This window comes from Lynx canadensis, chromosome B3 (assembly GCF_007474595.2).
Source record: "Lynx canadensis isolate LIC74 chromosome B3, mLynCan4.pri.v2, whole genome shotgun sequence".
Taxonomy (NCBI): Eukaryota; Metazoa; Chordata; class Mammalia; order Carnivora; family Felidae; genus Lynx; species Lynx canadensis.
In genome coordinates this window covers 17,709,109-17,735,568 of record NC_044308.2, presented here as the reverse complement: position 1 = coordinate 17,735,568, position 26,460 = coordinate 17,709,109, and the positions used below count along the sequence as shown (strand labels likewise).

Below are 26,460 nucleotides of genomic sequence, written 5' to 3'. Positions count from 1 at the left end.
TTAAGCGTCCGACTTCAGCCAGGTCACGATCTCGCGGTCCGTGAGTTCGAGCCCCGCGTCGGGCTCTGGGCTGATGGCTCAGAGCCTGGAGCCTGTTTCCGATTCTGTGTCTCCCTCTCTCTCTGCCCCTCCCCCGTTCATGCTCTGTCTCTCTCTGTCCCAAAAATAAATAAACGTTTAAAAAAAAATAAAATAAAATAAAATAAAATAAAGTTTAAACACAAACTGTATCTAAAACAGTATTCTGTACTTACGAAAATGGGCACTTAACATTAATTACCAATGAGAGCAAGACACCTAATCAATACAATGGTTATTGCAATTCTCAATTTTACACAAGAAAGGATTTTAAAGTCCAGCTACTAAAAAAATTGTGCTTTATAAAACTTCAGCTAAGAATCTTAAAATGCCTCAAGATAACATAGCTCCTATCCTAACAAAAAGAAAGACTCCTATAACCTACACAAGCATAACTTTTCTTAAGCCTATTCAAACCCTGAGGTTTCAGGGCAACCACGTGAATGAAATTCCAAAGGATGACAAGCCTCTTTCAGCAGACAGTACAGCATGAACTGATTCACCTTTGGCAGAACATGGGACAAATAGGCTGCTACCACAAAAGCTGGTAAGAAACTAGTTCACATTTTAACATATTCTTAAAGGCTGAGTGGGCTAGTATGACAGTGTGGAATTCGGAAAACCCACACACAGGGGAGTATGTTCTTCCCAAGGACCTGTTCTATGTGCTCACAAAAGACATAAGGCCCTGTGGTGACACACAAACACAAAATCTTCTCCACTTCCCAGACATCAGAGTTGTTTACTAGATACAGGACTGTCAACTACAGTCAAGTAAAATTCTCTTACCCTTAGTTTTCAATCTATAAAATGGGAATACTACATTTAAAATAGGGCTCTGTGAGAATTTGTCAAAATAAGCTCTTGGCATGTATCAAGAGCTTAAAACTTTATACTATTACTCAGTTTATTCCAGGTACCTATTTGATCATAAAATTAAGGATGGCAACACAAGCTTGGCTGCCAGCTATGGAACATCTAAAAAGACAAAGGAACCAAAATTGGGGGGTTCAGAAGCACACAAAAGATCAATTTCAAATTCTGCTAATTGAATTCAATAGTTAGAGAAATTCAGCAGATATTCTAAACCTATCAAAAACTTACATTATGAGAGCTAGCTATTCAGGAGAAACTTGTTAGTTCTCTTTTATGAAAGTTAAAATCATTTCTTAATTTACCTGAAAGTTCATGATGTAAATATACTGGATTTTCATTAACAGCATTTACTCTTTTTACACACTTTCATTTCATACTACAGACATCACAATGAATGGACTGGATTTATTGACAGGATTCTTTATTGTCTGAGAGGCTTCTGACTATATAGAGAGAAGCACTCGTTACTCTATGCTTTTTTAATTTTTTTTAATGTTTATTTTTGAAAGAGACACAGAGTATGGGTGGGGGAGGGGCAGAGAGAGAGAGAGAGAGAGAGAGAGACAGACAGACTGACAGACAGAATATGAAGCAGGCTCCAGACTCCGAGCTGTCATCACAGAGCCAAACATGGGGCTGGAACCTACAGATGGTGAGATCATGACATGAGCTGAAGTCGGATGATTACCCAACTGAGCCACCCAGGCAACTCTCTATGCTTTTCTTAATGTTCATCTTCCCTGATGTATATGTGTTAACTTAAAAATAAACATCATTAGATACTTAGAAGACAATTCATATTCCTTCACTTTTAAGAATGAAAATAAAAGATGAAACAGAAAATAAGCTAAGAACAATCCAGAGCAAAAAAGTCTATGACTAATTATTGTTTTTTTTCTACTCACAGGCATAAACATAGTCTAGGGCAACCACATATTGCCAAAGAACTATTGTTGGTAGGGAAGGACAACTAAATAAATAAATTTAGAATCAAACAGTAGAACACGAAAATAACTGACAAAAGACAGAAGAGGGACCCAAGTTAGCCAATCCGGAACCGCCCTAACTTTGAATTTCTTGTTAGATAAGATGGTAAAATTCTTTTGGTTACCCTCTCTGATACTTGCAAAGAAAGCATCCTACCTGATACACACATGCAAATAGTTGAAGAGTTAATTATAATCTGTTCCCAAAACAAATTATAGATCATTTCTAAATGTTGCAGGCAGGTCATTTTCATATCAGATAATATTCTTTCCTTGATTTATCACTTCATTTTATAATTTTTATTCTGGACATTAAAAAAGACATATATGGGCACCTGGATGGCTCAGTCGGTTGATCGTTCAACTCTTGGCTTTGGTTCAGGTCATGATCCCAGGGTTGTGGGATCAAGCCCTGAGTCAGGATCCGCGCTGAATGTGGATCCTGCTTTGGGTTTTCTCCCTCCCTCTCCCCTCTCCCTCCCTCACACTCTCATGCTCTCTATCTTAAAAAAAAAAGACACACAGATGTTTGTAAGACCAGTATCTTCTAAGTCTAAATACCAGATACAGAGAAGGCTAGAAATAGAAGACAAAAATGCTTTGTCTTCTAAATATAAACAAAATACATATACAGCCTTAAAAATGAAAGTTTCCTATGTAGTTCTAAAAAAAGCTATTTCTGATATCCTATAGGTACCCAGTTATACCACAGTCTTTACAAGACATGATGATGTGTTAATTGAGCACTCAATTAAAAACTGCTAAAAAACAGCAGTGTTGGATGTAGAAGCTGGCTTTCAAAAATGAGTAATCCATTCTAGTAATATACACAGATCATAATCACAGGCAAAATAAAAGGCAAACTAACAAAAGACTGTAACAAAGATGAAGCAGGAGACAGTGGAACAGAAAGTTTAGTAATCTAGGTAGTACTCATTGCTTCCAAAAATTCAAAAGTACCATATAAGACTGCTTCAAAACTCTCTCACATCCAACCAAACCAAACTTCAATTATCTGTTTCAGAAAGATTCTACTGGCATAGTGAGACAATTTTTTTCTTCTTCACTGTAACAGAAAAACCCTATGACCACAGCTCCCAATAGTGTATCCATCAGCCAAAAGAAACCTGAATGCAGCATTACTTTATGGGCATTCAGTACCCAAAAGACACTCCACATCAACTGACAGTACAAAAGTGAAGGTAGCTGATAGATGATTTTTGGTTGTTGTTTTTGTTTGTTTGTTTGTTTGTTTGTAAGAATGTGCCTCTCTGGGGCCTGGGTGGCTCAGGTCATGATCTCATGGTCCATAAATTCCAGCCCCGCGTCGGGCTCTGTGCTGATGATGGCTCAGAGCCTGGAGCCTGTTTCAGATTCTGTGTCTCCCTCTCTCTCTGACCCTCCCCCGTTCATGCTCTGTCTCTGTCTCAAAAATAAATAAACGTTAAAAAAAAAAAAAATTTTTAAAAAAAAGAATGTGCCTCTCAGACTAATAAGTCTTTATGCAAAGGGATATGGGGGGGGGGGGGGGGTATTTATTCCAAAGCCAGATCCTGAAGAAGGAGCTAGACTGTTAATACTGAGCTTAATTGTTTTTCTCTGATTTTTAGTAGGCAGTAACAAGTACTGGTAAGATAAAAGTATTAAACTCATTCCCATTTATAAAATCTCCACTGACTACACTGCCTGCAAGATCAAAGGCATTAGAAGATCTGGTTCCAACTCATAACTCCAGTCACAACACAGTACTCTACTTCCAGAAACAGCGACTGCCATGTCTAGCCTAGGCTTTGCAAGAGCAGCCTGGTCTCAGCAGGCATTCTTATTCCTTCCAATCCAATTTCCCCATTTTCACTAGAGTCATTTTAAAATGCAAATGTCACTTAACACTGTTCTGAAAGTCCAAACCCTTAACATGGCCTACAGAACTTTGTCTAATCTTGCCCTGCCTCTACCCCACCATCCTCATTCCTTGCCACTCTTCCTACTACCCAGTAAGCTTCTGGGCACAGGCCCTTCTGCTTACAAAGCTCCTAAATCCTTTCTGCTGCAGGGCCTTCACACATACAACCTACCAGCTTGCCATCTCTTACTAGGTCTCATCCCAAGAACTTCCCCTGACTACGAGTTCCACAGATCCATTATGTCTCAGTATTACCATTATTTCCTCTATGAAGTGTTTCTTAACATTCAAACTATATGAGGACTCCTTCTGCTACACTTTCAGAGCACATCCTATGTCTCTTTTATGGCATTTACCACAAATGTAATTAGTTACCTGTATAATTAGTTATCTTTTTTCCCCAACCAAGCTATAAGCTCAATGAGGAAGATCAAGTATGTTGTATTTGCCCCTATAACTCCAGCAGCTACCAAAGTGCCTAGCCCGAAACACATGATCAATAAACAACTGCATCCTTAATGAATGAAAGCAATAAATCAGCATATAGAAAGATTTCGGGTCCCAGGCTATAAAAACTCTCTAAGAGCCAATCTTCTGAAGGTGGTTAGTTGTTCTTGATTGAACTGCAAAAGGAAAGGTACCACATACCTACAATTACCAACAGCTGTGGCAGACATTCATGTATGCTACAGCCATTCAGTAGTCACAATAATCTGTGAGGTAGTTACCATTTGCTCCATTTTCTAGATGAAGCAACTGGGGACCAAAATGGCGAATACCCTTCCGAAGTCACACAAGGAGACAGAGTTGAAATTCTGGCTCTAATGTCATGTATAACAATATGGCATCACCACTGGAACTATTTAAGTAGTGGCTGAAGAAAGGCTATCAGTCAAAACTATCCTAGGGATACTTTTGGATGGGCATGATCCATCATTAAATAAGCTGAACTACAAAATCTTCAAGGAGTCATGCAACTCCAATTTCGCAAGTCCATGCTACTTTTCAGTAGCAGAATATGAGGGGAATTTCTGCCCAACTGTGCAAGGCTGCACAAGAGAAACCAGAGATATGAAAGAACCACACAGTCATTGTGTCCTCCCCCAGTTCCAACAACAGAGAGCAACTTACCTACCAGTACAACGGGTTGTCAAAATACAAAGGCCATGGGCAGTTCTTAACCACCTTAGAGAGTTCTGACTTCCTCCTGCCAGGTCTCCATCTCCCAAGCCCTCTTATACTGTACAGTAATGATGATTCCTTTCCTCTCTACCAAAGATAAGAGTTTCAACATTTGCAAAGGAACTGCAGCTTCTATCTACTTCGCACTACACCTCCTGCCTCAAGGTAACCTAAATAACTAGAGAGGAAGATTCCTCCCAATCTCAATGCTTGGAAAATTAAAAGAATCACAATTTCTGGATTACCAACACACAGGGCTAGCCAAAGAGGGGAAAGGACTGGTAGGTGGGTGTAGTTAGAATGAGTTTCTCTCGGTTGCTACTGCTATATACTACTTATACACAAAATAATAACTATAAATTTTAATAAATGGATCAATAAAACTCATTGATTTAATGTAGCAGTTCTCAAATTAAATGAATACTAGATTCAAATGGAAAACTAAAACGTGTATTTTGCATGCATCAACTTAACCTAGCCCCACAAAAACCATCAAATCAGAACTGAGACTAACGCCCAAGCAAGAGTAATTTTTAAAAACTCCACAGATTATGATACACATCTTTAGTTCACAGAGGCTGTTTTATTATATTACAACACAAAACTCCTTATTCATTCACTGACTGGCTATATGTGAGAGTGAAATGACAAAAGTCACATGAGCACAGTCCTAACAGTGTCTACATATTGCATTTAACACATACATTTACATTCATTTTCATTAAGAAATACCTTCTCTCTCATTTCTTCAAATTACATGACTTTCTTAATCTTTTTCTTTTTCTCACATTTGATAAAGAAGGATACTAGAAAAATTTTATATTCTTCATACTTCTTCTATGAGGGTTAAGAAAATACTTTAAACACACCAAAAAGCAGTGAGAACATGTATACTGGTTTAACAGGGACAGCCACTTAAACAAATGTGTATTGTGCAGGAGTAATTACTTTTATTTATAAAAAAATTTGTTATCTAATGTTTATTTATTGGGAGACAGAGCACAAGCAGGGGAGGGGCAGAGAGGGAGACCCAGAATTGGAAGCAGGCTCCAGGCTCTGAGCTGTCAGCAGAGCCCAATGTGGAGCTAGAACCGAAGAACCATGAGATCATGACCTGAGCTGAAGTCAGATGCTAAATCGACTGAGCCACCCAGGCGACCCTATGCAGGAGCAATTATTAAGTGAGACCCCTTACTCTCAAACACCTCCTGGCTTGATAATTAGATCACAAGTATAGGCCACTCTTATCATTTCATTTCCTTTTTTTTTTTTTTCCTGTAAAGCAGGATCCACACCCAGCACTGAGCCCAACGCAGGGCTTGAACTTGCAGCACTGAGATCAAGATCTTAGCTGAGACCAAACATTGGACACTTAACCGACAGAGCCACCCAACTGCCCCTCACTCTTTCATTTTTTATGTGATTTTTTTAAACTTGAGGTATAATTCACATGTCACAAAACTCATCTTTTTTAAAGTATACAATCTGGGGCTTATTTGTCTTTTTAAAAATTGTTTTCTATTTTTTTTTTTTTTATTTTACAGAGAGAGAGAGAGAGAGTGCACACAGTGGAGAAGAACAGCAGAGGGAGAAAGAAAGAATCCCAAGCCGACTCCATGCTCAGCACGGAGCCCCATGCAAGGCTTGATCCCACGACTCCGGAATCATGACCAGAGATGAAATCAAGAGCCAGATGCTCAACTGAGCCATCCAGGCACCCCTTTCTCTGTTTTACTGTATTCACAAAGCTGTACAACCATTCCCACTATCTAATTCTAGAATGTTTTCATCATCCCCCAAAGAAACTCAATGTCCACTAGCAATCATTCCCCATTCCTCTCCTTCCACGACTCCTGAGTTACTTTCCATCTCTATGAACTTGCCTATTCAAGATATTTCATGTAAATGGAATCATACAATGTGCAGCTTTTTGTGGCTCTTTTCACTTAGCATAATGTTTTCAAAGTTCATCTGTGTTAAGTATTATCAGTACTTCGCTTCCTTTCTGGCTGAATAATATTGTATTTTATGGAAATACCACATTTCCTTTAATCCATTCAATAGTTGATGGAAATTTGGGTTGTTTCCACTCTATTCTGAATAATGCTGCTATGAACATTTGTGTATGTGTACATATTTTCAATTCTCTTGGATATATAGTTAAGAGCAGAACTGCTGGATCACATAGTAACTCTAGGTAATTGAGTTTGTTTGGGAATACTGCAATCTTAATAGTTTATATTAAGTCTTCCAAACCATAAATCCAATATGTCCTGTCTTTGCATTTATTTAATTTCTTCTTTAATTTCTTTCAATGATGCTTTCTAACTTTTAGTGTACATGTGTTGCACTTCTTTTGTTAAAATTATTCGTAGGTATTTTATTCTTTTGATGCTAATACAAATAGAACTGTTTAATTTCACTGCTACCATTCTACATCATTCTTGATTTCAAAAACTTTCAATGATATAAAAAAGGTAATTAGAGAAGTTAATTGCATTTAAGTATAAATACCATGGCTCTTCTAATTATGATCTACTAAAACAGGAAAAAAAAAAATTGATCTAAACCCTACAAGAAATCCACTTTGCTAAAAGAGCTTTTTGAAAAAATCAAGCAGGGCCAAATAACGTTAATCCCAATGTCACTAGTGCCAGTGCAGCTACATTACATGCGTGTGTGTGCGCGTGCGCGCACGCGCACACACACACACACACACACACACACACACTGCCTTATATATATTCCCTTATAAAATATACAAACATACAAACAAAAAAACCCACTCATACTGTACATTCTCTTTGTCAGACAAACTTGGGGAAAACTATCCTGTTAATTTTTTTTTAGGTTTTTTTTAAATTTATTTTCTTTTAAGAGAAAGAGAGAGACAGCACAAGTGAGGGAGGGGCAGAGAGAGGGAGAGAGAGAATTCCAAGCAGGCACTGCTTGATCTGCAGGCATCAGCACAGAGTCCAATGTGGGGCTCAAACCCACAAACCGTGAGATCATGACCAGAGCCAAAATCAAGAGTCCAACACTTAACCGACTGAGCCAGCTGGGCACTCCCTTACTGTTAATTTTTAATGCAATCAGAGGTTTCTGACCTTATAGAATTATCTTTCAGTTACTTTTAATATAAGAACATTCTTCTTTGTTCCTTCTAAAATAGGGTGTTTTCATTACTGCATACAATTAAATCCAGGCATAAACTCAAATTCTAAATTAATTTAAGACTATCATTAAGCTACTGTTTTATGGAAAATGACTAAACCATTCCATTTCAGCCAGAACTGTACATGCTGTATCTAATTACACATTTTAAAAGTACAATGATATGTTGTATGAACACAATAATGTCTATTAGTCACTATTTAAAGAAATGATTCAACAAGGAAAACAAACTTTAGTTCAAATATAGAACTTATATATTTATGGTCATTATTTGAAAATGCAGCTGTATTGTATGTAACTTTCATAGAAACAGAACATGTCCTACAAACATTCATACCTAATCCTATAAAGTTCTAACTCACATTAGGTTGTCATAAATTTTGGGTAAAATTCAAAAACATAACATCTCATTAAAGAACTAAGATCAACAAAAGTACAAATAGCACTGAGAAAGTTATCCCTTACCAACTACAAAAGGGACTACTTCGGGGCGCCTGGGTGGCGCGGTCGGTTAAGCGTCCGACTTCAGCCAGGTCACGATCTCGCGGTCCGGGAGTTCGAGCCCCGCGTCGGGCTCTGGGCTGATGGCTCAGAGCCTGGAGCCTGTTTCAGATTCTGTGTCTCCCTCTCTCTCTGCCCCTCCCCCGTTCATGCTCTGTCTCTCTCTGTCCCAAAAATAAATAAACGTTGAAAAAAAAAATTTAAAAAAAAAAAAAAAAAGGGACTACTTCAAGGATTCTGTGGGTATTATGACATATTCTGGCCTGCAAACAATTCTGATGCTATAAATATATCAAAGGAAACACAAGGCGGGGGGGTGCCTGGGTGGCTCAGTCGGTTGAGGGTCTGACTTCAGCTCAGATCATGATCTCACAGTGAGTCCAAGCCCCACATCGCACTCTGTGCTGACAGCTCAGAGCCTTCAAATTCTGTGTCTCCCTCTCTCTGCCCCTCCCTGCTCGTGCTCTCTCTCTCAAAAGTAAACATCCAAAAATAAAAATGCAAGGAATCATCACGACTCAAAGCCACTATGAACAATGTGGAGGTTGTACCCTGCACATATGAGTGCACAGCCAAGAGAAAGCAAATGGGAACTGAAATCCAGTTTGTTGGCCACTCTAAGCACTGAGCGCTCGCAGAGGGCAGCATCCACCAAAAGTTGGGAGAAGAGCCTTTTTCGAGCTTTGCAAAAACTATCTGTGGCTTAGCAATGACACCTGCAAACAACTAACTACTTGTTGGAAAAGTTAAGGCCACTGAGATACAGAATATTGGTGCCCCTGCCTGAAATCGTAACACCAAAATACCACTTCTTACTAAGCGTTTACTTAGAATGTTTTAGGTAAAATCATCAATAAGACAAAACATAAAGAGCTTGATAGGGAGAAGTCACCTAAAAATCTAGAGTGGTTTAAATATGGTATCTATCTAAATTTGGATTTCTCTGATTATTAGGGTATATATTTTTGCATGCTTTGACCCTATGCTTTTGATGAGAGACATTTTATTTTATTTTAAATGTTTATTTATTTTGAGAAAGAGAGAGAGCACAAGTAGGGAGGGGCAGAAAGGAAGGGAGAGAGAGAGAGAATCCCAAGCAGGCTCTGCACCACCAGTGCAGAGCCCGACATGGGGTGGAACTCAGGAACCCTGAGAACATAACCTGAGCCAAAACCAAGAGTCAGATGTTTAACCATCTGAGCCACCCAGGCGCCCCTGGATGAGAGACATTTTTTTCAGGAAAATGCTAAAAAATTGGAGGAGAAGCATAGAGTAAAATGTTAAGAGCCTATTCCTATTAGGCTCTATTCCTATTAGAGAAATACAGGCCTTGTTTTACACAACATGCAATGAAGTGCTAAAAACTATGTATTGGTCACAAATACTGGTCAGGTAAGCATCTTAAATTTGATATGGAAATTAAGTAAATTTGATGGAAACTGGAAGTAATTTTTTTTAATGTTATTATCACTCCATTTAATTGTACAGGGAATTAAAGGTTTTCTAAATTGTGAAATTGTGCTTCCTTAAAGCAAGAAATACTATTATTTTCAAAATGATACAAGTTATTAATCATGATAAATACTCCAAATACTAAAAAGACATTATAACTTCAAAATTTTTATCAGAATGACTAGTCCATAAAATGCTTTATTTCTAGATACACCAATGAATTGTCGTGTTTGTCAGGGACTCACCTCCTCTCACCACTTTGATCAGTTCTACAAAGTGGAGCAAGAATATAGCTCAAACTCTTACAGAAAATTATGAGAATAAAACCAGAGGGCAGGCATCCTTGGCTCCTTACAGATAGGCACAATATTGAAATCAGTATTAGAAAAGAGACTTGTAAACTGCCCTTATTAAGATTAAAGCCCATCCACACATTCCCTGATTGCTTACACCTACATAACAGCAATGTCCTGTCTTTACATGGGACACACAAGAGAAATAAAGAACGCAGTAAGGCAAGGTGTGGAAATGAAAATGAGATTCTAGTCTTTCAACCACCACCAACTCACTCTCTAACACTTCCTTCATGTGCAGACATTCCAAATACTTCCCAGGCTGTCATAATGATTTCTGGGAAAAATGCTTTATCAATAATTATATCCTGTATAAAGATGAATTATCATTATTAGAAACCGTATCAATTCTCAATGTTACGATTCAAATATTAGATATATATTAAAAACTTAACCTCTGATCACCTGAATCAAACCTGTACATAAATGCTGCTGTATCTTTATTTATAAAGATAAATATGATTTGGGGTACACCATTATATTCAAAATCAGAAAACTTTTTAATGAATGTGGAAGGAGTATAGAAATATGAACAGGCATGCAATGGAATCAGGAATTGGCATCTCTGGTGTTAACATATAATTGTACATAAACATAAAATGTATACATTTTACCTGCTTTATTTTTGTGTGTTTTCATTTTACTTTACATAAATGAAATCACAAATTATGAATGGTTTCTAGCTTCTTTTGAGAAACATACTTGCGAAATTCACCCTGCAGCATGTAACTGTACTTCATCCACTTTTATTGCCGTAAAGTATTGCACTGTATGAGCATATCACAATTTTAGTCAGTCCTATTGAAGAACAATGTATTGAGTTTGACTCTATTACAATGCTGCTACCAATGTTATTAACACATCTCTTAGTGTACATGTTCACACATTACTCACAGGAATATACCCACTAAAGTAAATTACTGGGTCACAGGGTATGCAAATATCAAAGTGTTTCCTAAAGAAGTTGTAATAACATACATTTGCACCAGCAGTGTTTAATGAGTTCCCATAACTTAACATCCTCTCCAAAACTTATAATGTTAACCTCTTTTTAAATTTTAGCCACTCTAGTGGTTTATGATGGAGTCTCTTCAGTTTTAATTTATATTTCTCAGATTACTAATGATGTTAAGCACATTTTCACTTATTTCTTGCATATTTACACCTTTTATGAAGTGTATTTTCATGTCCCTTCCCATTTTTCCATTGAATTGTTTGTCAGACTGATTTGTAGAAGTGCTCTAAATATTCTGATACATGCTTTTGGTCTGTTATATGTACTGCAAATATGTTCTTCCACTCTGGCTTGCCTCTCTATTCTCCTTTGACTTTGCAAGAATAAAATCTCTTAATTTTAAGGTAATGAAATGTACCAACTGTTTTATTTATATTAGTGGATTTTATTTCTTCTTATACTTTTTATGAACATGTTCTCCTTGTATTAGCTTTTAAAGTTTTATAGTTTTGCCTCTCACATTGAGATGTACAAATCAATCTTAAATTGATTTTTGCATGGGGTATGGAGATGAGTCATTTTTTCCTATGGATCACCAATTGTTCTAGTAACATTTGTTAAATAATTCCTTCCCTATTACGCTAGAGGACCAATTTTGTCATAAAGCAAGCATCCATGTACATACACACTGGCCCTCTTCCAGACTCTTTACTTCTTTTGTTTATCCTTGTGGCATTATTTCATGCAAGTATTTATTATAGATTTATAAGTTTTGAGCAAAGAAAATTCTCCTGCTTTGATCTGTTCTTCCAAGACTGCTTAAGCTATTCTTGGGCCAAAAATTTTCCTTCAAAATACAAAATAAAAACAAACGAATGAAGATTTTACAATATTCGTTAGGATTACTTCGAGAATAATCCTCAAATGGACATGGATTATAACCTTCAGAAAGACAGAACCTTAGTGGACAACTAAATTAACCCTACATTAAACAATGTTCTGGGGGCACCTGGGTGGCTCAGTTAAGCCTCTGACTCTTCATTTCAGCTCAGGTCATGATCCCAGGGTTGTGAGACTGAGCTCCACATCAGACTCCATGATGAGCATGGAGCCTTCTTAAGATTCTCTCTCTCCCACTGCTCCTCTGTCCCACTTGCATGTTCTCTCTCTCTCAACAAAAAAAAAAAAAAAAAAAAAAAAAAAAGAAGAAGAAGAAGAAAAGAAAAAAGAAAACAAAACATTCTGGACCAATGTTGACAGAACTTAAAAAAAAAACCCAAACTCAAAAGGATTCAGCTGATACCAAGGAACTTGTATGAATACAAAAATAAAAATTCAACGCTATGTAAAATAATATAAAAAATTTCTTCATCCTAGGATCTCAAAGTACAATGTCCACCATCCAAAAAAAAAAAGTATAAGGAATAAAAAAATAAAGCAGGAAGGGACACGTGGGTGGCTCTGTCGGTTAAGCGTCCAAATTCAGCTCAAATCATGATCTTGTGGGTCATGGATTCAAGCCCCACTTGGGGCTCTCTGCAGTCAGTATGGAGCCTGCTTTAGATTCTCTGTCTCCCTCTCTCACTGCCCCTCGCCCATTTGCATGCGCAGGCACGTGCGCTCTCCCTCTCTCTCTCGAAAATAAATATTTAAAAAAGAGCAAGAGGGGTGCCTGGGTGGCTCAGTTAGTTAAGCATCCGACTTCAGCTCAGGTCGTGATTCAGTCTGTGAGTTCGAGCCCTACATCAGGCTGTGTGCCAGCAGCTCAGAGCCTGGAGCATGCTTTGGATTCTGTGTCTCCCTCTCTCTCTGCCCCCTCCTCCACTCACACTCTATCTCGGCCTCTCAAAAACGAATAAACATAAAAAAATAAAAAGCAGGAAATGTGTCCCCTAATAAAAAACCTCAATCAATATAAAGAAATTCAGATAAAATAAAGTTAATGGAATTAACAGATGAGGGCATTAAAACAATGATTAAATATATAAGCTCTGAATGTTAGAAAAGGTAAAGGAAAATAGGAATATGATGAGAAGAAAAACTGAAGAAATAAAACTTCCAGAGATGAAAAATAATTATCAGAAATAAAAAACACACTGGATGATATTAAAAACAGATAATATGCTGCAGAAGAAAAGATCAGTGAACCTGGAAACATGACAATATTAAACATACCAAAAAAAAAAAAAAAAAAAAGCGGGAGGGGGTGCGGGGGGAGAAGGGGAGAGAGAAAGTGTAAGTGCCATGCCAAAACAGTTCAAATGTATAAATTTCCCTCCTCAACCTTGAAAAAAACACCTGGGGTAAGTGAGATATTTGAAGAAATAGTGCCAATATTTTCCCAAATCTGGTTAAAAACAAACAAAACTTAACAAGGATTTTTCTCAAAGAAAACTATATACTAAGACACATCATGATCAAGTGACTAAATGAAAAAGTCTTAAGACCAAAGAAAATAGAAAAATTACATGGTGGGGGGAAGGGGGTGGGGGGGAGGAGTCATGCAAACTAAGAAAAACAGCAGACCTGTCAGAAACTATGCAAGCCACTTCAGAAACAATTCCACAACATATTAATAGGGATAAAAAGGGACATTTCAAAATACAGAACCCAATTCATCAAGAATATTTAAGAAAACTAAATAATGCATGCAGTTAATATTAGAACTTTGAAATACATGAACCAAGAAGTGAAAGGAAAAACAGACAAATCCACAATTAAAGCTGAAGATTCCACACTTCTCTCTCAGCAATTACTGAAACAAACAGAAAATCAGAGAACTAAACTTTGAATAATACTATCAACTAATTTGACCTAATTAACACTTTTACAAAGTTCTACTCAACAACAGATCACATGGCATAAGTGCCCACAAAACCAAAACATTCACTAACACAGACAACATTCTGCACTTCATAATAAATACACAAAATATGTTCTTAGATCACAGCATAATTAAATTAGAAATGTATTAGAGAAATAGATCTACAAAATTAACCAAATATTTGGCAATTATATAGGTCATAAAAAAATCACAAAGGAAATTTAAAAATTCTCTGAACTCTTACAAACACAAAACAAACTTTGTAAAATGCAGAAAAAGGAAAATTAAATAACAATTGCTCCTTTAGAAAAAGAAGGAAAATCTCTAATGCCAGAACAAAAGAAGGGATATCACTATAAATCCCTCAAACATAAGAGTAAGGGAATATAACCTGCAACTTTATGCCAATAAATAGAACAATTTACCTGAAATGGACAAATTTATAAGAAAGACACAAACTGAAGCTTATTCAAGAAAAATTAATATAAATCTAAATAGCCCAGTATCAGAGAAATCGAGTTCATCATTTAAAACCTTCCCACAAAGAAACTCCAAACCCAGAGGTCTTCACTAATGAATTATACCAAACACTTCAAGAAGCAGTAACACCAAATGTAAACAAACTTTTCCAGAAGAGGAAAACTTTCCAACTCCAGCCGCTGTCTAGATACAAAAAGCAGATAAAACATTATTTTAAAAACTACAAACTGGGGTGCCTGGGTGGCTCAGTCGGTTGAGCGTCTGACTCTTGATTTTGGCTCAGGTCATGATCTCACAGTTCATGAGTTCAAGCCTTGTATATGGCTCTGTGCTAGCAGTGCAGAGACTGCTTGGGATTGTCTCTCTCCCTCTCTCTCTGCCCCTCCCCTGCTCATGCTGTGTCTATCTCTCTCAAAATAAATTAATTAAAAAAAAAAAAACTACAAACCAATACCTACTATGAACACGGATGATAAAAAAAAGCTAATTAAGTTTTAGCAATGAATTCAGCAATATATAAAGTATAACGAATCATGACCAAGTGGGGATTATCTCAAAAATGCATGATTCCTTGGTTTGCTATTCAAAAAAATCAATGTAACTAACTATATTAACAGATAAGAAAGGGGGGGGGGAACGTGATCATCTCAATAAATACAGAAACACTGTTTGGTAAAAATTCAATACCCATTCATGATAAGAAAAAAAATTCTCAGCAAGCTATGAATAGAAGAAAACTTAATCTCATAAAGGGTATCTGTTAAAAACCTATAGCTAACAACATACTTACTGGTGAAAAACTGAGTGTTTTTGACCTAACATCAGGAATAAGGCAAGAATGTCAGCTTACCACTTCTATTCAACATTGCATGGGGACTACTGACTAGACAGTACAATAAAGCAAGCAAAAAAATAAAAGGTATAAAAAATTTAAAGGAGCAAGTAACAGTCTTTAATTCACAGACAAGATCTACACAGAACATGATCTACACAGAACATTTGAGGACTATAAAAAATGCCACTAGAAATAATAAGTTTAGCAGAATCACAAATTACAAAGTTTAACACAAAATCAATCAAAAGTCTACATACTAACAATAAACAACTGAAAACTGATTTTCTTTACACTACCACTTACAGTAACATAAAAATATAAAATAGGGATCAATTTAACAAAACAGGTGTAATAACTTTACATTGAAAACAAAACTCTGCTAAGTAAAACAAAAGATGATGCAAACAGGGAGAGGTACCAAGTTCATGCATCAGAAGACTCAACATCTTTAACAGGTCAATTCTCCCCAGTGTAGCCTCTAGGATAAAAGCATTCACAATCAAAATCCCATTAAGCTTTTCTGTAAAAATTGACAAGCTGATTCTAAAATACACAGAAAGAAACGGAAAGGATGTAGAGTAAAAAACAACATTGAAAGAGAAGAACAAAGTTGGGAGGATTTATATCACCCAATTTTAAGACTTACTATATAGCTACAGTAATCAAGATAGTGCAGTATTGCCATAAACAGATACACAGATCAATAAAATGAACAAAGTTCTAAAATAAACCGTTGATTTTCAACAAAGGTGCCTAGGTAATTCGACAGAGAAAATTATAATATTTACAAAACTGCTTCTGGAAAAATTTGACTTTCATACACAAAGAAATAAATCTTACCCCTTACCTCATACCATATACAAAAATTAACTCAAAGTGTATCACAAACCTAAAATGTAAGAACCCGAAACAGTTCAAATACATGAGGGAAAGGAAGAGAGTTAGAAAAAATTTTGCCCAATCTCTGTGCCAACCTCTCCAATTTCTACTCCAAATTAGGGCAGAACTATAGGGAAAATCCCTGATCTGAAGCCCTTCAGTCAGCATATGAATCTATTCAAAAGGAAGGAGCATCTCCCATCTAGGTACTCAGAATCTCAGGTACTCCTAAGCAAGTAGTTATTAATTCAAGCACAACCCTCAGAGCCATAAAAGCCTGCCATGAAGAATAAAAAACTGTATACATCCATAAAGCCTAGTGGAGGAAGCATCATAAAGGATTCCCTAAAGCTTAAACAGGACCCAAAATACATGTGATAGAGCCCCAAAATACAACAGCTTAAGTTATGCCCACAGCCATCCCTGAGGTTCACAGAAGGTGCAAAGTTCTTAATTATAGGCATCAATCAGAATGGCTAAATTCCTATAGTGCTGTAACTCAAATCACAGAGTTTTGAGCAGTTAGTGGACAAAAGAAATGTAAATAAGGTGAAAAAGAGAAAAAACCAATATTCAAAGATTTTCAGAAAACTAAAAAAGATTATATTTAAAAATATGAATTAGACTACACTATTCCCATTCTGCCTGTGTGTGTCCAAGTTCTGGACTAAGAAGGATACTGTGATTCAATTGAAAAAATAATGCCTTTTCTCCCAGTTCCCCCTACTGAAAGATAGCATTAAAAACCTCTCCTCAGTCAAGATTTACAAGAAAAATATATAACCATAAGAAACTAGTATCAGAGTAAAGTACTTCAACAAAGAACTCATTTTCATTTTGCAAGTTCATAAAAGTTTTTTACATCACTTAATACTCAAAAAAAATGTACACTTTAAATAGCAAAATTATTTCTTAAAACAAGTACAAAAAAAAACGTTAAGTACTACCCCCTCTGAAGTTTTTATTGACATAATCATCAGGCATAATCAACGATATCTAATATTTAAAATGTTAATGTTGGGCTGCCTGGGTGGCTCAGTTGGTTGGGCATCTGACTTTGGCTCAGGTCATGATCTCGCGGTCAGTGAGTTCCAGCCCCGCGTCAGGCTCTGTGCTGACAGCTCGGAGCCTGGAGCCTGCTTCAGATTCTGTGTCTCCCTCTCTCTCTGACCCTCCCCTCCCTGCTCACTCTCTCTCTAAAATGAATAAGTGTGAAAAAAGAAAAAAATACATACTTTATAAAATGTTAATGTTGACTTAAAACACAAAAACTACAGATGTAACATACTGGAACCATTAACAAAGACCACTCCAAGTTTTTAAAAGTCAAATAGCCAACTCCAGGGCTTTGCAAATATGGGCCTATGATTTAAGGTGGCAGGGGTGCCTGGGTGGCTCAGTGACTTGGTTTTGGCTCAGGTCATGATCTCAGCATCATGTGATAGAGCCCCAAGTCCTGCTCCACAGTGAACACGGAGCCTGCTTGGGATTCCTCTCTTCCTCTGCCCCTCTCTCCTGCTCCCACTCTCTCTCTCCCTCTCTAAAAAATAAAAATTAAAAAAAAAAATGTTTAAGGTGACAAATTCAAAGTAACAAACAGAAGCCTGCATTAAAAAAAAAATCTCCTACCTCTGCTTAATTTTTTTCTTTCATCCTTCCTAAGGAATTTCAAGAAATATGGCTAGATTTGCTCGCTTCGTCTTTCATCTGAATATCTTTCTCAGCTAATGTCTAACTCATGTCCTCAAACCCTCCCTTTCTCCTAGTTATTGTCACAGGAAATATGGACTACTTACTTTAGAATTTTTTTCTTTTGTGCTTGCTTTGGCAGCACGTATACTAAAATTGGAACGACAGAATTTTTCTTTTTTTAAGTAAAGGTAATTGATATGGAAGATGAAGTAGGTAAGATGAAAAAGTATGGGGTTATCTTGGCAATACCAGAAAAAATATATGAGAAACTGTCACTGTATAATACAATAAACTCCAAGTAGACTTTACAAATTTCCTTAATTCATCTACAATAAACCTCAAAATAAACTCCAAAAAGACTGCAATTCAAAGCTCACAAGATAGTCTGATTTTAAAAAAAGAAAAAATTCCATCATTTACTTCGTAACATAGAAAAATGAAAATGTCTTACTAGAAATGATGTATCAGCAAAAAAGTGCACTTAATATGATCCTTGCAGAAAACTCTTCTTTGTTCCTTTTTCACAAAAGGCAATTCCTTAATAAAGAAAAAAATATGAGATGGGTTAGTGTTAACTCTAAAAAAGAATTAAATATACATTTCATCATTATAAATTCCAACTCTCAACACTATATGTCTGGCAGATAGCACCACAAATACATGCTGAATAATAGAAAAATAATTTATTAAAAGTAATTTGTTGCATTTGTCTAATAAAAACATAATGCTGGCCAAATGAGAATTTCTAATGTCACTAACCCATTTTTTTCAAGAAGTATTACTTAAATGTTCAGTAATATTCTATGTACTGCTAGATTCACAAATTGGCTTCCTAGGTCCCATTTTCCTATCCTCCACTTAATTTGATATGCTTTATATTTACTTGCTTATATTTATATGCTTATACTTACTATATTTACTGAATATATGTTTTGCTAAAAGAGTTGAAAGTAGTCATTGTATTATGTTCTCATTTAGAAAATTATCAAAGGGTCAGTGACTTGCATTGCCATAAAATACGTTTGTATTCAAATACAATGTGTATACTTGTAGCTTTCACTATCTTTTAAAGGGAACGATGGAATGAACATAATGAACATGAAATACCCAAAATGAACATTAAACTCATCACTGTCAATAATTCACATTTAAAAAAGGAACACTGGGGGCGCCTGGGTGGCTCAGTCGGTTAAGCGGCCGACTTCGGCTCAGGTCATGATCTCACGGTCTGTGAATTCAAGCCCTGCATTGGGCTCTGTGCTGACAGCTCAGAGCCTGGAGCCTGTTTCAGATTCTGTGTCTCCCTCTCTCTGACCCTCCCCCGTTGTTCATGCTCTGTCTCTCTCTGTCTCAAAAATAAATAAACATTAAAAAAAAATTTTTTTTTTGAAATAAAAAAGGAACACTGGTCAATACTAACTACTGGATTAGTGCATAAGAAATAATCCAGTTTGCTTGGAATAGTAGGAAGGCAGTTAGGTAAAAAAGGGAAAGATGGTAAAAGCACCCACCAGCCTTCCTCACCCAGACTGGCCAGGATCAATTACGATGCTAATCCAGTAACTTAGAATTCCATGACTGGGTACTTCTACCAACCCCCAAATAAATCTGTTACATCAAATAAAAACAGTAATTTATCCACAGAAATACCAGTTTTTTGAATCTGATTCAGCAATATTAATTATTATGATACTGCAATTTTCTTTCTATTTGAAATGAATACCTCCTCTAGAGCCGGGGGAAAAACACAAACTGCCAAATATTCTTTTTGTATTAATGAATTAAGTATTAAAGGCCTGAACTTTAAAACACACATACAGACTTTTTTTTTTGTGCAAGGTTAAAAGGAGCTTGCTTTAAAAAACCATTTCAGCTTTTATTCAATTACACTGAAATGTAGAAAAAACCTCCTTAACTACAGTTTCATCACCAGCCAACTTCTATAATCCAAAAATCCAAAATGAAACTATTTTTCATGAATTCTCGATCTAAACAAAACTAAACATTTTTAAATGTATTTTAACACTAGCTTTGTGTGTCACAGAAGGAACTAAGGTTTAATTGGTTATTTACTGTCAAATTGCTAAACACAAATTTGATATATTCTGGTATATTTTCTTGTATCAAAAATTCACTCTCAATTCTATAAATGAACCGTTATTAATGATTTGAGTTTTGTACACAGTTCTCAAATAGTTTCTTAAAGAAAATATTCCAAAAATCAAGTTCTTTTACTATAATCTATAATGAAACGCACTCTTACCCTCAAAATAAAACCAAAACTAAAATGCTAGTGCTACATTCAGTTATCATTAAATTTCATATACTGAACTCCAAATCTCATTGCTTCTGTCCAGACAAGAGCCAGATAACCTGTACCTCCAAATGCTATCACTCCCAAATCTGGTTCCAACCAACCTCCTAGCTCCCTCCACTTCTAATTAACCAACATTGTTGTTAACCTGGACTACAAGCCACTGCCCAAAATGTCAAGCTCTGTAATTCTGTTCAAGTTTTTACCTCTGCTGGAAAAAATTTTCCCCTGTCTCTAAAACAAATCTTTCCCAGTTTAATGGCATCTTCTGTGACAGCAACCTCAAGAATACCCTTACCATCAACATCACTTCCAGGGGGCAAAATTATTATAATTAGTTCTGTATCAGTCTCTTCTATTATACTCTATGCCTTTTTTAGAGAAGGAACTTCATTCATTTTTGTATCTCCAATATCTAGTCAATAACTAGAATACAATTCAATATAATCTATTCAGAAAATATTTACTGAGCATCCAATATATTCCAGGCACCTTTCTAGGTGATAGGGATAAGTCCCTATATCTATGCCTGGCCTCATGGAGCTTACATTCTACTGGGGAAGAACTACAATACACAGTGAATGAGGTATATATTATTGTATACAACAGGTTAGTAGAAAGTCCTTGAAAAGAAAAAAATAGAGTAAGGAATTAAGTAAGATCATAGGGAAGGGATTAAAATTTCAGAAAAGGTATCCAGGGAAGACCTAATGGGGTGATGATAATAAAAGCAACTGCAACAGCAGCAGCAGCAGCAGCAACATTTGAGTATTTACCATATACTAATCAGTATCCTAACTGCTTTAATGTATAACAGAGGTAAAGCCAACAATAATCTATTATCCTTAGAAGGAAATTGAGGGGCGCCTGGGTGGCGCGGTTGGTTAAGCGTCCGACTTCAGCCAGGTCACGATCTCGCGGTCCGTGAGTTCGAGCCCCGCGTCAGGCTCTGGGCTGATGGCTCAGAGCCTGGAGTCTGTTTCCGATTCTGTGTCTCCCTCTCTCTCTGCCCCTCCCCCGTTCGTGCTCTGTCTCTCTCTGTCCCAAAAATAAATAAACGTTGGAAAAAAAAAAAAAAAAAGGAAATTGAAATAGGAGTGCCTGGGTGGCTCAATCAGTTAAGCTTCGACTTCGGCTCAGGTCATGATCTCATGGTTCATGGGTTCTAGCCCCACGTTGGACTCTGTGCTGACGGCTCAGAACCTGAAGCCTGCTTCAGATTCTGTGTCTACTTCTCTCTCTGCCCGTCCCTCGCTTGCGCACACTCTCTCTCAAAAATAAACATTAAAAAAATAATAAAATAATTAAAAAAAAAGGAAACTGAAATACTAAGAAGGTACTGCCAAGGTCACATAGCTAAGTTAGTCAAATGGTGTCGCTGGGATTTGAATCCAGGCATGCTTTTAAACAGCTGAACCCAGTTCATGCTTTTGTTAAATGAATTAAATACATGACAAAAATAAATGCACCCTGTATACAGCAATGGATTCAAAAGACAGAAAAGCAAATCTCAATGTCAGAGGATGGATATATTTGAGCAGCTTCAGTACATCAATACCTATATATGACAGGTACCCTGACAAATACAGGTGGGTGCTTGCATAAACAAGAATAATATATACTGATAATTTCTCAATAACTTTTAAAGTAAGACTTATATTTCCATATGATAATTACCAGAACTAAAACTTAAGACAGTATCACAAAAATCACATGGATAGGTCATAAAAAAAAAAAAAAGAAAAAAACTTTAAAGAAGTACTCTGAAACAAATGAAACCTTTGAAGACACTATCATTTTAGTAATAGTTAAATGTCAAATATCGTAATTTATGCTGTGGCACAAGTCATTATCAACTTCCAATTTCCCATATTAACAAGAAGAGTTAAATGAAATGACTGAGATTCAAATTCCTCTTTTCAAATATCTCTACTACATTTTATGAAGCAAACAGGTAACACCTAATACAACTGCTGGTAATAACTGAAGACCTGAATGACCCAAGATAATTTGCTCCCTAATGCCTATCTCTTGCTATATTAGCTTGTTAATTAAATGCTTAATCAGTGAATGCCAATAAATTAGAAAGCAAAATGAAATGAAAGTGCTATAAGACATGGTATTAACATTCCTAGTTTCAAGTCTTAAGGACCTAAATTCCTAAGCATCTCCTCTAGTCTTGATTTAAAAAAATATAATTATGAAGAAAATTATGGCTTTATGTTTGAAGTTATCAAAATTTCACTGGATACCTCTGATCTGAGCATAATGAGTGTCTAAGATAAGAGGTTTTGGGGAGCCTGGGTGGCTCAGTCGGTTAAGCATCCAACTTCGGCTCAGGTCATGATCTCATGGTTCGTGAGTTGGAGCCCCACATCGCGCTTGGTGCTGACAGCTCAGAGCCTGGAGCCTGCTTCAGATTCTGTATCTCCCTCCCTCTCTGCCCCTCCCCACTCACCTCTGTCTCTCTTTCTCTCTTTCAAAAATATATAAACATTAAAAAAAAAAGGTTTCTATATGAAAACAAACAGCTTTAAAATCAATCCCGATGAAGAGAAAAATGAAACAGGACAAAAAACTTATCTACATCTATCTATTTATCTATAAAGTACAAATAAATATATATATAACAGTCTGTAAACACAATAAGTACTGCATATTTGCTCAAATATTAATTTCATTTTGTAATGAAAACTTAGGTTCAGCATCACTGGCGTTTTTAATTCAAGTGAGGGTCAGCTCTCACACATGGGCATCAAACTATTCACGCCTTAAAAAGATTTTCAGTACCAGCCATGATGTAGTAACTAAGTACCAGACATGCTCTCCCAATAAACTCAACTAGAAAACTGATCAGATAGGGGCGCCTGGGTGGCGCAGTCGGTTAAGCGTCCGACTTCAGCCAGGTCACGATCTCGCGGTCCCTGAGTTCGAGCCCCGTGTCAGGCTCTGGGCTGATGGCTCGGAGCCTGGAGCCTGTTTCCGATTCTGTGTCTCCCTCTCTCTCTGCCCCTCCCCCGTTCATGCTCTGTCTCTCTCTGTCCCAAAAATAAATAAACGTTGAAAAAAAAAAAAAAAAAAAAAAAAAAAAAAAAACTGATCAGATATATAAAACTGGACACCAAGCAGCTGAGCACTGTGATACCTGAGAAAAGAAAAAGTGTCCCCTCAAATAGCTGTATGCAAGGTGTCAGGAGGGCTCTGCAGGAATGGGAAGCCAAGTATAATATCGTGGACTCAGTAAAAGAAACAGACATCGAAATTTCGGAAGACTGAAGTAATGGGAATTTGAAAGGCACAGTAGCAGGGAGGATGGAGTTTAAGAACAGAAAGCACTCCTGAAATCTGTAGAGGAGTTTCTAGAGCAGCTCTGCCCAAAAGAAACAACATGAACCTAAAATGTAATTTTAAATTGTCTAGTACATACATTTTAAAAGTAAAATGAGGGGGGCACCTGGTTGGCTCAGTCACCCGACTCTTGATTTCAGCTCAAGTCATGATCTCACAGTTCATGGGTTCGAGCCTCGCATTGGGCCCTGTGCTGACAGCACAGAGCCTGCTTAGGCTTCTTTCTCCCTCCCTCTCTCTCTCAAAATAAATAAACTTTAAAAAAAAAAAAAAAAAGTAAAATGAAGCAGGTAAAACTAATTTTAACACAATTCATTTAACCCAATGTGCTCAAAATATTATCATCTCAGGATATAACTGATATAAAAAGATATTTTACGTTCTTTTTTTTCCCATAAGTTCTTGACAGTGTGTTTTACACTTACAGCATATTTAAATTGGAACTAACCACAATTCAAGCTCTCAATAGCCACAATGTGGCTAAATGCTACCATATACTACACAATGCAGTTTTTGTTGAATAAAAACCTGTGCATGGTAAAGTGAAACTCTACAAGGTCAGGCAAGGAATAATGATCAGGCAGGCTCAAAAGTTCTCAAAGATTACATAAGACTGGGGGATGTGTAAGTTTCAACCAAAAAGGAGAAAAACCTCACTGAAACCTGGGCAATCAGTAGAAACTGAAGCACAATTATCACTTAGTAGCTGTACTAAACTACTTCTAGAGCAAAGGCTACACTAGACCTGCCAGAACAAAGCTTAAAAACAAGCCTCAAAAGGTTCAAACAGATCTACAAGAAATGTAACACCCTGCCAAAATAAAATTAAAATCTCTCCAGGGGAAATCAACAAATCCAGACAACAGTATGATGAATGTCCAAGAGTCAATCAAAACTTACTAAACATAAGAAAATGGAGAAATGCACGACACATACTAGGGGGAAAATCTGACAGAAGAAACAGACCCAGGAACAAAAGAGATTAAATCTTTGAAGACATAAACTTTAAAATATTATGTTTATGGGGCTCTGGGTGGCTCAGTCGGTTAAGCATCCGACTTCAGCTCAGGCCGCAATCTCTCAGTTTGTGAGTTCCAGTCAGGCTCTGTGCTGACAGCTCAGAGCCTGGAGCCTGCTTCAGATTATGTGTTTCTGTCTCTCTCCGCCCTTCCCCTGCTCACACTCTATCTCTCAAAAATAAATAAAACAAGAAAGAGAGAAAGAAAGAGAAAGAAAGAAAGAAAGAAAGAAAGAAAGAAAGAAAGAAAGAAAGAAAGAAAGAAATGTATGAAAGGATTTGAAGAAAAAAACTATTTTTTAAAGAATCAATAAATGTTTAAATATGAGAAATGTAGTATCTCAAATAAAAAACCAACTGGATAGGGGCGCCTGGGTGGCTCAGTCGGTTAAGTGTCTGACTTCAGCCCGGGTCACGATCTCGTGGTCCGTGAGTTCAAGCCCCGCGTCGGGCTCTGGGCTGATGGCTCAGAGCCTGGAGCCTGCTTCCGATTCTGTCTCCCTCTCTCTCTGCCCCTCCGCCGTTCATGCTCTGTCTCTCTCTGTCTCAAAAATAAATAAACGTTAAAAAAAAAATTAAAAAAAAAAAAAAAACCAACTGGATAGATGTAGCAACAGATTAAAACAGTGCAGGAAAAAAAGACCCCTAACTTGAAAATATAAAAACAGAAAGCAAAGAAAAAAAAAAGAAACAAACAAAAAATAGCATCAAGGACCTGTGAGAATATCAAGGGCAGTCTAAAAATGGTATAACTAGAGTCCTGGAAGGTTGGGGAGACAGAAAAAATATCTGAAGAAATAAGGACCAAAGAATTTCCAAACTTGACAAAAACTAAACCCATATTCAAAAGACTCAGTGAACAAAAAACAGGTTAAGCACAAGAAAAATCACACCAATTCATATAATAACCAAACTGCTGAATTCCAGTAATATAGACAAAATCTTAAAAGCAGCCAAAGTGGGGGAAAGACACATTACAAACAGAGGAACAAAGATAAGAATTACCAGGCTCTTTGTCAAAAACAATACAAACAAGTTTAAAACAAAGAAAAAAAAGCCTTTGAAGTGCTACAAAGAAAAAAAAAAACCTGCAAATCAAAATCTATACAAAGCAGTAATATGCTTCACAAAGGGCAAATAAAGACATTTTCAGACAAACAAAAGCTGAGAATGTGTCACCAGCAGGTATGCACTACAAGAAGACTGAAAATTCTTCAGGAAGAAAAAGGATAACAGAATTGTACAAGAGAGGGAACCCTAACGTAAGCTATAAACTCACTTAATAAAAATGTACCAGGGGCACCTGGGTGGCTCAGTCGGTTAAGCATCCGACTTCAGCTCAGGTCATGATCTCACGGATCTCATGGGTTCGAGCCCCGCAACAGGCTCTGTGCTGACACATCAGGGCTGGAGCCTGCTTCAGATTCTGTGTCTCCCTCTCTCTCTGCCCCTCCCCTGCTCATGCTCTGTCTCTGTCTCTCAGAAATAAATGTAAAAAAAAAATAATGAAAAAAATTTTTAAAAATGTACCAATACCCCCTCACAAACTGTAACAAATTTATCACACCAGTGCAAACTGTTACTAACGGGACACTGGGGGCCAAAGCAAA

At 36.8% G+C, this 26,460-nt stretch overlaps 1 protein-coding gene across 6 annotated transcripts in view; it reads right to left on the bottom strand.

Moving 5' to 3' along the window:
- Nucleotides 1–26,460, bottom strand: part of MEF2A (myocyte enhancer factor 2A) — a 165,400-nt gene that overhangs the window by 111,284 nt on the left and 27,656 nt on the right. For 5 of the 6 annotated variants that reach the window (XM_030317490.1, XM_030317493.1, XM_030317495.2 and 2 more), the window contains exon 2: nt 18,622–18,707. The exons of the other annotated variant lie outside the window; for it this stretch is intronic. The gene's annotated coding sequence lies outside the window, so the exon portion shown is untranslated. The remainder of the gene's footprint in view (nt 1–18,621; nt 18,708–26,460) is intronic. 6 annotated transcript variants of the gene reach the window in all.